This window comes from Microtus ochrogaster, chromosome 21 (assembly GCF_000317375.1).
Source record: "Microtus ochrogaster isolate Prairie Vole_2 chromosome 21, MicOch1.0, whole genome shotgun sequence".
Taxonomy (NCBI): domain Eukaryota; kingdom Metazoa; phylum Chordata; class Mammalia; order Rodentia; family Cricetidae; genus Microtus; species Microtus ochrogaster.
This window is the reverse complement of record NC_022022.1, coordinates 25,190,983-25,206,357: the sequence shown is the minus strand read 5'-3', so window position 1 is coordinate 25,206,357 and position 15,375 is coordinate 25,190,983. Positions and strand designations below refer to the sequence as shown.

At 45.3% G+C, this 15,375-nt stretch overlaps 1 protein-coding gene across 1 annotated transcript in view; it reads right to left on the bottom strand.

Annotated features, from left to right (window-relative positions):
- Elovl6 (ELOVL fatty acid elongase 6) overlaps positions 1-15,375 on the bottom strand; it is a 105,363-nt gene that overhangs the window by 32,869 nt on the left and 57,119 nt on the right. The gene's annotated exons all lie outside the window — the stretch shown is intronic.

The following is a 15,375-nucleotide window of genomic DNA, read 5'->3' as shown; positions in this document are numbered from 1 at the left end:
GGCAAGTCCAAGGTCCTCCCCCCTCCGTCCATATCTAGGAAGGTGAACATCCGAACTGGCTAGGCTCCCACAAAGCCAGAACATTAAGTAGGATCAAAACCTAGTGCCATTGTCTTTGGCTTCTCATCAGCCCTCATTGTCCGCCATGTTCAGAGAGTCCGGTTTTATTTATCCCATGCTTTTTCAGTCACAGTCCAGCTGGCCTCGGTGATTCCCCCACTTCTTGAGTGAGGATTGCTGATAGTTCTAAGTTGCTGCTAATGTCCCTGCAAGGCCAATTGTCTTTTTTACAGGTTTCTTTAAAAATATCTTCCACAACTCAGTCAGGCGGTGGTGATATATGCCTTCAATCCCAGCATTTGGAAGGTAGATCTCAGTGAGTTCCAGGCCAGCCTACAAAATGAGTTCCCGGACAGCCAGAACAACAACCACAACCACAACAACAAAACTTCTAAAACTCAAGACATGGTGGCACATACAAGCAACCCTAAACATCTAGTAGAGGCAGGAGGATCTAGAATTCAAAACCAGCTTCAACTGCTTAACAAGTTCTAGGCTAGCCGAGCTACATGAGACCATCTCTGAGAAAATCATCTGTTCAACAGCTAGGACAACCAAGGTAAACAGTGGCCCAGAACTTGAGAATTATAAGGAATCTGAGAGATGGAGTCCAGGGAGAGGTCAAGTCCCTCATCCTACAAGAGAGGTGATAAGAAGGCCGATGACATTAGTTGCTCGCGGTCACTGTACAAACTGGTCAAGACCAGCTAAAAATGCTCGTGGTTAATCAATACCAAGAAGGCTGGGAGGCAGAAATGGACTGCTCTAGGCTCTGCGCGTCCCGGACAGTTAGTGATGAGAATGACATTGGCTTAAGTACAATGGGAACAACATGTGTTCCTGTACACTACGGACATCCACTGTAGTGAAATCCAAACAATGTTTTCAGTGAGTTTACAGAGTTAAACCGGGTTCGTCCATAAACAACTAAATTCCAACACTTGCAGGGCAAATGGGCGAAACTGGGTGTCTTAATAACAAGGGAGAGAAGCCAATTCGGAAGGACAAGTACAGGCCGCTTTCTCTCACATATGAAAGTCAGGTGAAAGAGAGAAGCAGAGGAATGAAAAGAGGACAGGCTGCAAAGCCAAAATAGAAGGTGGACCATTTAGAAAAGGGACGGGTGGCAGGAGGAAGACAAACGGGTATAGAATGGATGTGATTCAAAGTACATTGCATACTCATATAGAAATATGGAGTCAAAAGCTTAGGACTCCCTCAGTAAGAAACTCATCTACTGAAGCATTAACTCCTGCTTCAAAAAGTCTAATTCCTTTTCCATTGTTCAGAAGGCTTGGCGAATTGGGCAGTCTCAGTGATTGAGACTTGGCTTCCCTACCAGTAACTCTCTGGTAAAGGTTCAATTACAGTCAGGTTGAGCAATGACTGGTTACCGGCCTACTCAGTGTTTAGCATGGATTAGTGAGCGCCCTGATGCTTCAACAGTAATCCAGCAATCCTCCATTTTCCTGTAGGCATCCAGGGATGGGAATAATGTGGCCACTACAATGTTTTTTCGTATCAGGTAATTAGTAACCACTAGGTAGCACGGAGTTACATTGCTTAATGAATCTTACACAGTACAAGCCTTCCTCTCGGGAACTAGACAAGTCCTTGCAGGGTGGCGAAACTGCAGCTGATTCCAAGGCACTGAACCAAGCAGGAGACAGGTCAAAAGGAAAGAGAGGACTTGACAGCACACGGCCTTGCGTGCCTGTCTCACCATCGTTGCTGAGAGGAGCCAAGTAGGTCTTAAGAGCTCCCTGGCTAGACAGTCTCCTGGGACACTTCCTGTGAGCTTCAGGTCCAGTGAGAAAACCTGTCTCAAAAAAAAAAAAAAAAAAAAAAAAGAAAAAAACAAAAACAAAAACAAAAAAAAAACCCAAAAAGGTGGAGGATGACACACAACACCTCCTTCCTTCAGCTTCTGCAGCAGGGACATAGGGACATGGGCACACACACTTGCACACACACTATGCATACAACACACACACACAACTAATGTGTGTTGCTCCCTTGCGCTTGGACTTCTTTTTGAACAAACAGAAACTTTGTCTCTTACATTTACGTCATCAATAATAAGAGGAGATAATAATGGAAATTAGTTTATGACTAAGAAAAACCAGTTAAGTTATATTCTTAGAGATTTGGATTTCTCTTTGATACTACTTTATCCCTAAATCACTCCCCGAGGTGGGCCTTTATTCTGGCTAGAATAAATGAACACCTTGTATAAATTCAAATGTGTTTTTTTGTTTTGTTTTGTTTTTTTAAACTTCTGGGATGCCTCTGAAACCAGTACTTAGCTTGTACCTCCTTAGTTTCCCATTGAAATCTGACAGTGACTGGGCCTCCTCCAAGAGCCAAGCAGGCTGATTTCCAGGAGAACTTTCACGTGGGTGGTATTTCGACACAGGCTAACTCCTAATGAGCACCTTGCAAAGAGGTCTGAGTTCCTTTCTCAGTATTTCATGTTGTGTCTAAATAACCTTGTCCATGTATATAGCTGTCCATGTGTGCCCAAGGCGTGGGCGTGAGAGCACACACATACACAAAGTGAAAATGAAAACCAACCTTCCAGAGGGGAATATAAAAGGAAGAGATCTGTATACCTCCCAGTGCAGTTGGTATTACTTAGTGCATGAAAAGAGTTTGTGTAGCTGGGCATGGTGGTGGTGCATGCATTTAATCCAGTGCTTGAGAGGCAGAGACAGGGGGGTCTCTGTGAGTTCAAAGTCAGCCTGGTCTACATAGGGAGTTACAGGACAGCCAGGACCCTGTCTCAAAGAGAAAAATAAGGAAAGAAAAGAAAAAAAAAAGTAAAATAGAGTTTACACTTCAAGGGAATCCAAGAATTCTCTAGTTCAGATGCTGATTCAAGCTTTGATACAGTTTAGAAAGTAGTTTTGGAAAGCCGGGGCTCCAAAGACTAAAGGAGGTGATGCTGCTTTGGATGTCTACACCGTTTCTGGTTTGATTTGAGGATAAAAAACAAACTTTCTTGAGAAAGGCCCTGGGGTTGTATTCCTGATGTTCCAGTGAGGACTGAATTCTGCCACATTTTTGAGAATTCTAAGACTTCAAACAAACATCCCCCACCCCATGAAAGCAATCAGAATTTCGGCACTAGTTTTGCTAAGTGTTTTAACATGCAGAAACAAAACACATTCCTCAAGATCCTGAAAATTAAGTTTGTGAGGCTCGGAAATGACAAAGCTACTACCGAGAAGGTGGGTAGTCTCATCTGGTGTCTTCTGTCCCAAGAACCTAAATAACTGTGACCTCCACCCCACTCACTTCCCTCTCAAGTGCTAATTTAGAGGTCACAGGCTTTCCTTATGTATTTTTTAAAGGTGAGAAAACCATGGTTCTGTACTTCAGTTTTTCTATCTTGAAGTAGGCCAAAGTATAATGACATTTAGCGAAATGGATAGAACAGCGCACTGCACCTTCCCATCAAGGTCAAGCCCTCTTAGGAACAGACCTGGTATTGTACATCATCCACCATCATCTCGGTGGACAATATGTCATACTCGCCACCTTTGAAAAACATGTGGGGCCTTGTTCTATCTGAAAACAGGATTAGAGCGGGAAGAGGATACTCTCAAACTTTAACAACCCCACACCAGAAATTATCTAAGCATGAGGTTAGAGTCCCAGCAACCATGTAGACCAACAGCCGGTTATGGTGGCACCTCATGGCATCCGGAGTTCTCTGGTCAGCCAGACTAGCCTACATGGTAAGCTCCAGGCTAGCAAACAAGACCAAGACTCAAGAACCAAGGTGGAGAGCCACTGAGCAATGATGCCCGAGGCTGATCTCTGAGTCCCACGGGTATGCATGCACGTGAATCTGCACACATCTGTGCATCCCCCAAAACAAACCACATAAAGACCCCAAATCCAACAGCACTCATCTTTCCTCCGTGGATTAACAACAAGCTTCCAGAAACTATTTTAAAGTAAGACAAAAAAATCTGCTTGCTTTTTTTTGTCTTCAGATAAAGAAGCCACCAGGATTTTCAAGACCTAACGACAACAGATTTGAGAGCAGAGAAACGACTCAGCAGTTAAGAGACCTTACTGCTCTTCCGGAAGAACTGGCTCAGTCTCCAGCATGCCTTATAACCACCTGTAACTCCAGTTCCAGTGCATCTGACACTGTCTGACATCCTTGGGTATCTGCGCATTATTAGAGCACATAAAAGTGTGCAGACATACAAAAATACACATAAAGCAATCTTAAAAAACAAAAAAAACCTAGATTTATCTAAGAGCTAGAGACCACAGTTGGAAATGAATGTATTACAAGGATATGATATGGATAACGGAACCCAGATTTTAAAAAAAAATTAACAAAAAAGTGATTTACAGGATTAACTCAATTTGGACAGAATTTTCCTAGTTTTAAACCCAAACAGAAACGAACGACAGCCGCACAGACAGCTAGGTAAACAGGCACAAACCCTGGCTGTTGAGTACGTCTATCCTCAAGGGCCGAGTATTGAAAGATGGCCTGTGTGTTGTTGCTATTGCCACCTTGTTTTCATATAGGGTTTACTTACTGCCTCCCAGATGGCTAGGAAATAAAACAAGCTAAGAAATAAAGTTAAGGCAGGAAAACCCACTTCCACGGTAACCACTGGATGAGTGAATACACCACACCCCTCACTAACTTTTTCAGTGACATAAAAATCCAGTAGGAAAATGGGGCTCGCCCATGAATAAACAATTCACAGAATGCTATTTCTAGGGCAGAGAGGCAAGAGCCCCACAGCAATGTGAGAATGGACATTGAGTAAAACGTGGCAGTGTCAGGGGAAAAACACAACCCAAGCTACCAAACTGAAAAGTGGCCCACACATTGTTCCCAACGGAGGTCACCTACCCCATTACTGAGGAAAGGGCTAAGGATCTATTTCTCTGGAGAATAATGGCAATTTTTTTAATCAGATATTAATATTGTTCCTTTCAAATCTGAATGCTTATCACCATGGTGAAATCCATTATTGAGTACAATTAACACAAACAAAACATGTAAAGAAAATACTCTTAACATCACGTGCCTTTGCTCTTCCAATACTAATTAAAAGTCCTTTACAGCGGAAGCCAATGAAACCTGAATGAGCATTCACTCAATGACATGGTTGGAATGTATTTGCTTCAAAGAAAATTGGTGGTTTGTAATCACAAAAGCCCCTTTAGTACACTTTGCTGTGGAAATCATTAGAACTAAGTCTCTTGTGCCTAAAATCAAGGATGTCAAGGTGGCTGCTTCCTCCTGGTGGCTCCAGGCAGAGCCTGTTTTCCTGTCCTTCACAACAGAGAGGTCCTGAGCGTTCACTGCCTCATCTCCAAACACTGTCCCCAAGGCCTGCTGGCATGGTCATGTCAACTTCCCTGACTCTTGTCCTCCTGTCCCCTTTCTAGGTTCTTGTAGTTCCTACGGGCTATGAGTTCATCCAGGACCACAGGCTAGAAAGGTCCTCCAATCTCAAGGACCCCCAAGGTTTAACTGGCTCTCCTTATTCTGAAATAATCTTCCCGGCTCAAATCCCTTAATCTAGGCACAACCACAAAGTCTCTGGTAAATCATTCACAGGACGAAGGAGTGTCACATACACAGAGCTGAGGGTCTCTTAGCAGTTTACCAAAGACCCAGAGCTCAGCCTACTTCCCCACAAACACTGGGCACACTAGGAGGTGATACCTTTTATCCCCAGGAAGGTATATAACGGTATGTTTTGCATTTTCAAACTGGCGGGGAGGTGGTACATAGCTCCTAGCTTGTGGACACACAGGAGGCTCCAATTCCAGCCATCTACCTCAAAACATGACCTAACACAATGTCTCAATGGTGCAGAGACCAGGGAAGCCTGGGGAAGCAAAACTCAAGAAAGATATTAAGAGAAGTCAGAGAACTCAAAGTCATGTTGTTAAAATAGGATACAGCTTCACAAATATGTTGTTAGTATAATGGGATAGTACAACTTCAACCTACATCGCTTCTACCAGATTCCAAGCAGGGTACATCCGGCAGGGCCTTACCCGGCAGTCCCATTTAAAACTGCCAAAGTGATCAAAGCCAGATGGTGGTGGGACACACTCTTAATCCCAGCACTTGGGAGACAGAGGCAGGCGGATCTCTGTGAGTTCAAGGCCAGTCTGGTCTACAGAGCTAGCTCCAGGACAGCCAGGGATATACAGAGAAACTGTGACCAAACAGCCAACTTGGGCCCCACATTTCTCCATTTCTCCCTTCCTTCTTTGAGACCACTTCGCCAGCCTCATTCCCATGGAACAGAGGTCCAGCTACCCAGACGGGCAGCTAGATACAACTGTGCTAACTGCGGGAGCGCGGCAAGGCTTCTCTGCCCGCCCTGAAGGTCACCTGGAACTCAGACCATCTGTCTGAAAAGGGATCTGTAGGCGGGAGGAAGAGGTTAGGTGGACGAGATTGAGACACCGCTGCCCAGAAGACATCCCCTCTCCCAACCCACACAAGAGGCCAAGTTCTTGCAGCAGAGTTCCAGTTATTACTGCCACTGCTTTCATCTTCCCATTAGTTTGATCTCCGCGAGATAATTGCACAAAAGCCAATTTCAACCCAGGAGGGAGCTGCGGCCCTGCCGCTCGGCCCCTTGTTTCTTGCGCCGTCAGCATGGGAGTGAGCTAGTGTTCACGACGAAAGAATCTGATAAAAAGGTTTCTATGACATAAATGTTCATTAGAGAGTGGGAATCGCTCCATCTTTAAGTGCTGGGATTACGAAGGAGCTAGGTGTTGGTTGTGATGAGCAGGTTTAAGTTGGCGGGGGGCGACAATCATTCACCTCGTTTATAGCTCCTCGGGGCTTTTGCTCCTCTCTATTTCTGCAATGTTGGAGGCAGACTGATGATACAAACGGCTAAACAAGTTCTATCCATGGCTGTTATATACGCTGGTCAGTTTCCACAAGGAAACCAGAGCGTCCCAGCCAGTTCAGGAGCCTGTTATCTATCTTCATAGTTTGGACAACTTTTATCTTTATATCTATCCACATCATTTCCCACAAAGACTTTAGTGCCCCTCCTCCTTTATTTATAACTTCAAAGCCAAGGGGGGAACAGGATACAAAGGCCTCTTGGTGGAGAATTCCTATCAGGAACAAACGTCAAGATCACTCAGAAAATACGCATAGAAAGCGCCCTGTCTCCGTTTCTTTGGACAATGAAAGAAGACTTTGTTTATCCTCAAGTTTCTGTTTACTGTTAGTTTGCGAGGCAGCCGGGTAATCTCTTCATTGGTAAGTCAGTGATGCTTGGGAAATGACTGATGTACAGTCGGGATTCTCCGGCGTGGCTTCAAAGAAAAGATCTTCAAAACTCCAGTTCTGATGGCACTGTTTTCATCAGGCAGTCTCAGAACTGCCACACAGTGAGACCCCGTTTCTAAAATAAAATCTTCCATCGGGACATATTTTTATAGAAAAAGAAAATATTATTACCAAGAGACTAAGAGGAATAATTTATGTGAAAGTTAGCTATGAGTCTGTACTTCAAACTCAATAAGTCTTAAGTCTAGACAGTGTCCTGCAAGGGACTATAAGCCTATTGGGTTTTTTTCCCCAACATCTATGGAAAACTTGGTGTGTTCTCACAGGCACTAACTGCTCCTTCAGCAGCTGTCCTGGGTCCTGCTGTGCAAGGCAGGATTACAGCATCTAAATACCCACTCCTGGCTGGCCCAGCACTACCTACTATTTTCTTGGTGTGCCTGTTAGTGTCAAAGGCAGGGTGGGCAGGAATAACTGCCATTGACTGGTGCTGTGCATGTATCAGCCGTTCCTCCTGCTAGCTGGCTCCTCCCGCTCAGCCACCAAACAAGTGTTTGGCAAGCAAGGATTTCCCAGGATGCATACTGTTCTGATCATCCTGAAAATGGGAAAGCCTTGATATTGTACCACAATAATCAGAATATTTCCAGTCAAAGCAATTCCAAGGTGGCGGGGGAGGGGGAGGCGGGGAATATGAACTAGGACAGCTCAGAGTAAAAGGACTCACTGTTAAACTGGATTCGAATTGTAGAGCCCAGAGAGGAAGAGTATGTACTCTCTCTCAAAAGCTGTCCTCTGACCCCACACATATGCAGTGGTATGCACAATCCCACACACATGCACACACACACACATACAAAGGTGTCTGCCCGCCGTGCTGACATGCACACACAACTGAATAAAAGAAGTCCTAAGTCAGCGATAGAGGTCATAAAATTCTGAGCTAATTAGGAAGGGACGATCTTGAGCTGAGCTGAAGGTACGGGGCCACTTGAAAGCATGACATTGAGGACGGGATGTGATAAAGGGGCTCTTATTATCCTTCTACAGGTGTTTCTGAGAGATGATGAAAAAGAAAGGATTAGCTTTTTCCTTCCCTACCTATTCATTGTGGAAGGAAAACCAGGCTCCTGTACACTCATTTCATCAGTTACTGAGAGGCAGCAAGGACAAGAGTCGATGTATCCCATGTGGCTGATGTGAGCAAGAGCTCAAAGTCCCATGATGTGCTGGTAATTATCGACACATTATCTGCAGTCACAAAACCTAGACAGCAAACTGCTCATGGTTTCCCCAACCAATCAGAAGAACTGTTGATCCCTTTCAAGTCGGTGAGTACCGGCTGAGCTGGGGCTGGCCAGTCAGCCATGAGAGCCGAGCGTTATGTTGCAACCCAAAAGTGTTATAAAAGTCATTGTCCTGCCATGTGTTGATGAGTGATAAATGCAGGACATATCACAAGGCTAACATAGGTGTCTTACACCGGTCTCTGCCTGTTTGTTATCAGCTGTTGAGTGTAAAGGGTATCAAGATGGAGGAATGCGGGCCTGGCACCACCATCAGATGGCCCAGAGGGACCACTGGCCAAGAATTTGCCTGCCCTTAATTCTACAAACCTGCTGTGGGGTGAACCCCACTGACCCTCAGCAAATACCAGCTCCTTGCGCTTTTTGGCCATTAGTAACTCATGCTCTTAGGTTTTTAACATCTGCCCTTTGCCCATTAACTCCCATAGATCTTGATATGGAAAGAGACAGCAGGGTGGTAGAGTCTATAAAACTTCCAAGATAACCAGGGTCACAATCCAAAAGAACTGCGAAGTTATGAAAGGGCCTGGCAAAGGCAGAGAATTAATGAACAATGGCGACTAGTGTTTCCCCTCTGCCAGCCTTCATGAGCCCACCAGCCACAGGGCAGAGAGCAGAGCATGTGCTGACGAGGGAGAGCTTTTTACCCAGAATGCCCTGTTAGGCTGGCAATATAGCTCAACAGGTAAAGACATTTGCCTCCAAGTCTGAAGACCTGATCTTGATCTGAGGGACCCACATGGTGTGGATGATTAACCCCCTAAATAAGATGTCTTCTGGCAACTGTGCAGTGACAAACATCCAGGTACCTCCACACATACTAAATAAATAAGTAGGTTTTCTTTTTCTTGGAAGTGGCAAAAGGTTAATTGCTGTGTTTTATTTTTCTATTTTTGGTGCTGTGCTCTGCCACTACAACCCCAGCCCTCTCCATTTTCAGCTGGGGTTTCCTTTATTAAACTCTTGGCAAGATCCATCCAGAGGTGTGACCGCCTATAAAACTGCTGGTGACATTTGGCTTGGACAAGGCTAGCATTGCAAAGGCACCCTGACGATGGGCTTGTGGTCAAGAATTCTTTTTTTTTCGAGACAGGGTTTCTCTGAGCTAGTTCTCAAGAGCTAGTTCTGCGTGTCCTGGAACTAGCTCTTGTAGACCAGGCTGGCCTCGAACTCAGAGATCCACCTGCCTCTGCCTCCCGAGTGCTGGGATTAAAGGCGTGTGCCACCGCCGCCCGGCTAAGAATTCTTATCCATAACTGTGGATAATAATAAAACTAGTAGAGTTTTGATCTAATGACAACAAAACATCTTGATTCTTTTTTTTCTAAGTTTAATCTGTTAAATCTATTCCTTGGCAATTTCATACATGTATACAGTATATTTCAAACATGTCCGCTCCCTGGTTTTCTTCTTAAAGGATGGAGCTGTGACTATAGGCAGGAATTTCTGAAAACATGAGCCATGTTAAGTTTTCCTTTAAGTTATCTCAGGGTTTTGTCCCCCAAGCAACGGAAAGATGAACACCCTGATATGCCATTTGAGCAAGTCGCTCTAAGTTTGTATTTGAGCAGTAACTCTGCTTCTTTCATCAACATGGCATGTAGCGAGAGATAGCTGTGCACAATGGTGAATAAAATTGCTGAGGCTGAGATGGAGTGGGCAGTTGGAGGGAACACGGGCTGAAGAGCAAGCCCCGACCCTATCTTTAAAGAAGAAACAGCAAATAAATCAAGCACCACAGTACAGCCTTGTGTTAAAACATTTAAAGGAGCCTCACACTAAAGAGATTTACTTAACGTTCCCTAGCAAAGAAAGTGTATCTTGTTCTTGCCACTTGGGTTTGTCTTACAAACTCGAACTCAAACCTGAACATAGGCGAGTGCAGGCCACAGCTGGGGTGACGGCTCTGTGGACAAAGCATACGAGCATGCAGACAGGAGTTCAGTCTCTACCTCCCACATAAAAAAGCCGGGTGGGCATGGCGTCATGCCTATCACCCCAGTGCGCAGGGCTTGGCCAGCTAAGCTAGCTGAGCTCTAGATAGAGTGAGAATGTGGTGTGGGACCATGGTCTGTATTCTGTCAATTATATTTTAAATAAAAGCTGATTGGCCAGTAGCCAGGCAGGAAGTACAGGTGGGGGGGGGGGGAGACAACCAAACCGGAAGTAGAGTCGGGTCATGAGAACGAGAGAATTCTGGGAAGAAGGAAGAGCCCATTCCTCTGCAGTCCTGACCAGCCACATAAGAAGCAGGATGGGACTGCCTAGCTGAATAAGGTATTGAGCCAAGTGGCTAGCATAGATAAGAATAATGGGCTAATATAAGTTATAAGAGTTAACACGAAGCCTGAGCTAATGGGTCAATCAGTTTATAGTTAATGTAGATCTTTGTGTGATTTCTTTGGGACTTAATGAAGGCATGAACCAGGGCAGGACAAGTCAATCAAGTACAGAACAACTGATGAAGATACCCAAATCAACACCTGCCATCCACAGGCAGGCATGTACACACAGGGTCCCCCGCACCTCCCAACAGGGGTCAGCTCTTTAAGAAAGTGGCCGAGATAATGTCTTCATTAGATAAGAGCGTGAATACAGGCACCTTGATTCTGCCTCACTAGCAAGCTGCTTTTAGGTCCAAGATTTAAGAAAGAGCCTTTCTTGACAAGGACAGGAAATGGATTTTTAATTTTCTTCGTGAGTCAGCAGGGAGCAGAGTCCCCACGGGTAACTGGACCGTGCACCCTACTCTAGAGCGTGTCCAGAAGCCCAGCCTCAAGGACATTGCAGAAGTGAAAGCCCTGGAAGGAGACTTTAGGGAAACCCAACAGAACAGAACTTTTCATCTGAAAGAAAAGCCGAGGGCCTTTGTGAAGAAAACAGGCTCTCACTGGCCTACGTATGGCCTGCCTAATGGCAACTAGCTAGTAGCCCCAGGCACACAGCATCTGTCTGTCTCCAAGTGTACAGTGCTTGTAATCACAAACATACATGATCACCTCTGCTGGCCTTTTACATGGATGCTGGAGCTATAACTCACGTCCACACTTGCCAACTGAGCTGTCTCTCCAGCATGCTCAGCCTTTCTACGTGTCTTCTTAAAATGGCCTCCTGCCTACCCACAAAAAGAACCTCCCTAGATCAATAATGCTGATTTCCCCCTCCCAGGCATTCTGAACCCAGGAAACTATAAAAATCTGCACTGAGGCCACAACTAGTCAATGTGCTAGAAAACAACAGAGCATGGATGGGGTGACGGCCTAGCCCCAGCCGACACATCTATAAGAAGTCTTGGGTACCCAAGGCTCAGGAACATCTCAGAGGCAGAGGACCAGGAAGTCTGCCGTGAGACCATGCCTTCTAGCTGTAACAGGAAAGCTACACCCATGGACTCCTAAATTCTAACAGCTTGACATTCCCATGCAGATGGGAGAAATCTCATGGGGGACAGGGGAGAGTGGTCCCCCTAGATGAAGAGCTATAGGCAATTAACAATTAACCCTCAGCAGAGGGTGATTGGGTCTTCCCTGAAGTGGTCAACCCTAGAAACACACAAATGCTCAACAGACTCAGCAGACTATACTTATCTGCTCATTCATTTATATGTATAACCGCCATGGTTAAAGAGGGAACCAGAAATTTGGGAGGGAGGAAGACGAGGAGGGGTGGGGGGAGAGGAGGAAATAATGCAACTATATTTTAGTTAATATGAGGAATCTGCCTTCAGCTCAAACCACTAAATCATCATGGTTAGCTTAGCTAGCTTCACAGCCTTAGCCACCGCTCTCTCAACCCCTCTCGAATTCTGACTTCCCAGTTTCAAGATACTGCAACTGGACCACCAATCAAAGTCCAATTGCATCCTATAGTAAAATCGAACATTTCTAACTATCATCTACATAAAAAAAATAATGAACAGAAATGAAAGCAAAAGACTTAATTAAAATGAATAGTCTTTGAAGGGGGAAAGATAACAAGACAAAGGGACACAAGAGACCATCTCCCCCCACATCTGAGGCCGGCTCCGTGGCTGCCACAGCTCTACTCGTACAAGGGTAAACCAGTGTCTTACAAAGCACCCACTCCTTCTCATACGTGTAAGACTCTCACAACACCGAGTCCTTACTATTTTGTTTTCTGCTTAAGAAAACTGAAGCTAAGAGTAACATCTTTTCATGAGTAATCAGTATATTGGATGAAATACACTGCTCTCCAGGAATGGCTTTGAGGATGACAATTTAGTCTAAAGACACAGTGCCAAGGGATTTAATTATTTGTAACTTCAAATTTCACAAAGACTTGGGTTTTGGCACACAAGCCTTCAGAATCGATAGCTCTTACCACAGAGCGGGAGGGCAGTGGTTCACCCATTGTTTCTTACAGAGCTCAACAAACACCTCGAGGGTTAGACAATAAATATTTCAATGACTTGGATACCAGAACAGTTAACAAAACAGAGGCATCCCTGACCTCAGGGCTTTCAATGGCTTTGGGAGGAAAACAGAAAAGTAAGTGGCAAATTGAGATAAGGGACAATTAGGAAACAGGAGCCTCTGTGATCTAGAGTATTGAGTCCAAGAAGGCTTGCAGTCTGTGCCTGGCAAAAGAGAGAGCATATTCCAGGAACTAAACAGTGCTCAACCTCCAATCCCAGAGAGATAAGGGCGAAAGACAAAGGCCCCAGTGTAGTAGACAGATGATTAGGACTTCAGTGGTCCTTTGAATGATAATGGCCTCAAAGGCTCATAGAGGGTCGCACTATTAGGAGGTGGGGCTTTGTGGTTGTAGGTGTGGCCTTGTTGGAGAGAATGTGTCACTGGGGGATGAGTTTTGAGCTTTCAAATACATAAGCCAGGCCCAGCATCACTCTCTCTTCCTGCTGCCTGAGCATCCGGACGTAGAAATCTAAACTACTTCTCCAGCATCATGGTTGCCCCCATGCTACCATGCTTCCCACCATGACAGTAAATGGACCAATACCTCTGAACTTTAAGTCAGCTCTAGTTAAAAGCTTTTCTTCTAAGAGCCCTTGCTATTCTTACAGAGGACCTGGGTTCCATTCCCAGTACCCACATGGTGGCTCACAACCAATCATAATGCTAGTTTCAGGGGATCCAATGATCTCTTCTGACCTCCATGAGCTTCTGCACACAGGTGGTACATATAACATACACTCAGATACACACATACACATAAATTAAAATAACTTAAAAAAAAACTGAAGACAGCTCCAATGGACTAAACAAACTTAAGTCTGAGCAGCAGAAACTCACAGGGGGTTCTAAGTGAATGAAGCCAAGCTTGGACTTGGGCAAGAAGCAAATGCCTCAATGAGTCTTACAGGAGTGGCCTAGATGTGAGAGCAGGGCCCAAAGCTGGGGACAGAGAAGGCAAGCACCATGTGTTGTTAGGTTACATTCGCAGTCAGCACGCCCTAGCTGGGAATCATGTCAGGGTAATGGGTCAAATGTTCCACAGATGTTCGTGTATATAAGGTTCAGTGCGTGGTTTCTGCAAACAGGTTCTCTCCATATTGACTTGCGAGCGCTGGGTACACAGTCAAGCCTGACACTTCCTCCTTTGTTTTGGTATCTACTCCTGGGTCAGACATCTCCACCCCCTGTGTCAACGGTGTCAGTTTCAGGACTAAGAAAACTGCCACCCATGTTCCCAAACAAGGCAGAAAGCCCTCAGCAACCTGGCGATGTGTTCTAGAAGCTCCAAGAAAGGCTGGACTGATGAAAATAGGTAAATACGAGATTATGAGCAAGAAAAGCACTTGGGGCCTCACACATAAAAACAGAGCTGTGGTCTTCCACTCCATGGCAGAATTACTCCAAGGAAACGATTGTAACTGTCTCTTCTGCAGCTGAGTTGTGTTCTGAAATTACCAAGGGAGCTTTCCTCCCTGAGGAGAAATGGAATTATTTGTGAATATCAACACTAGTACTGTGTTCTGTATTTTCTACGGGACGCCCAACTGCGAGGAGTCTCCCTCCCCATGACAGCTAAAGAGTGTCCACAAGACCTTGAATCTCGGATCCCACAACACCAGGATGAACAATGTATTTCTTGACACAACCCAAAAGATGTCTTCTGAGGGGAACCAAGTGTTCCTGAGCAGGCTCCCAGTGGGCCTCTCCAGGTTGACTCAACTCCCAGCCACGGGAGGTTTCCCCTTCACTTTTCCTCTCAGTGACAATGGAAACAGTCAACTGGTGAAGCTGGAGCGCTGACCACATAGGTAAACAGCCTAAGGGGCACGCCGCTGAGAGTCCCTGAAAGGGCATCCATAGGGGGACACAGCTTTGAGCTTTAGGTCTCTGCGCTACCACCTTTGCCTGACAATCACCTTGCACTGTGATCCACACATGAAAAGGACGGAGTGGAAGACCAACGAGCTTTCCTGATAGCGTCAACGAGGAGACGCTTTTAGGCTCCACATCAAGCTCTTTGGACTTGTGAGTGAAACAAATACTCCCCACTTTCGCATCAAGGCCTGGACTGTGGACTGTGCATTAGACCCGGCACAACACAGCCTTAATACTCTGTTCAAACTCAAGTGTATCATACGAAATGCTGTTGCTGCGAACAATCTAAAGTTCCGTAGTAGTCATACACAGACAGAACACATGCTCACTCACACACACACACAACACATTCTCTCTCTCTCTCTCTCTCTCTCTCTCTCTC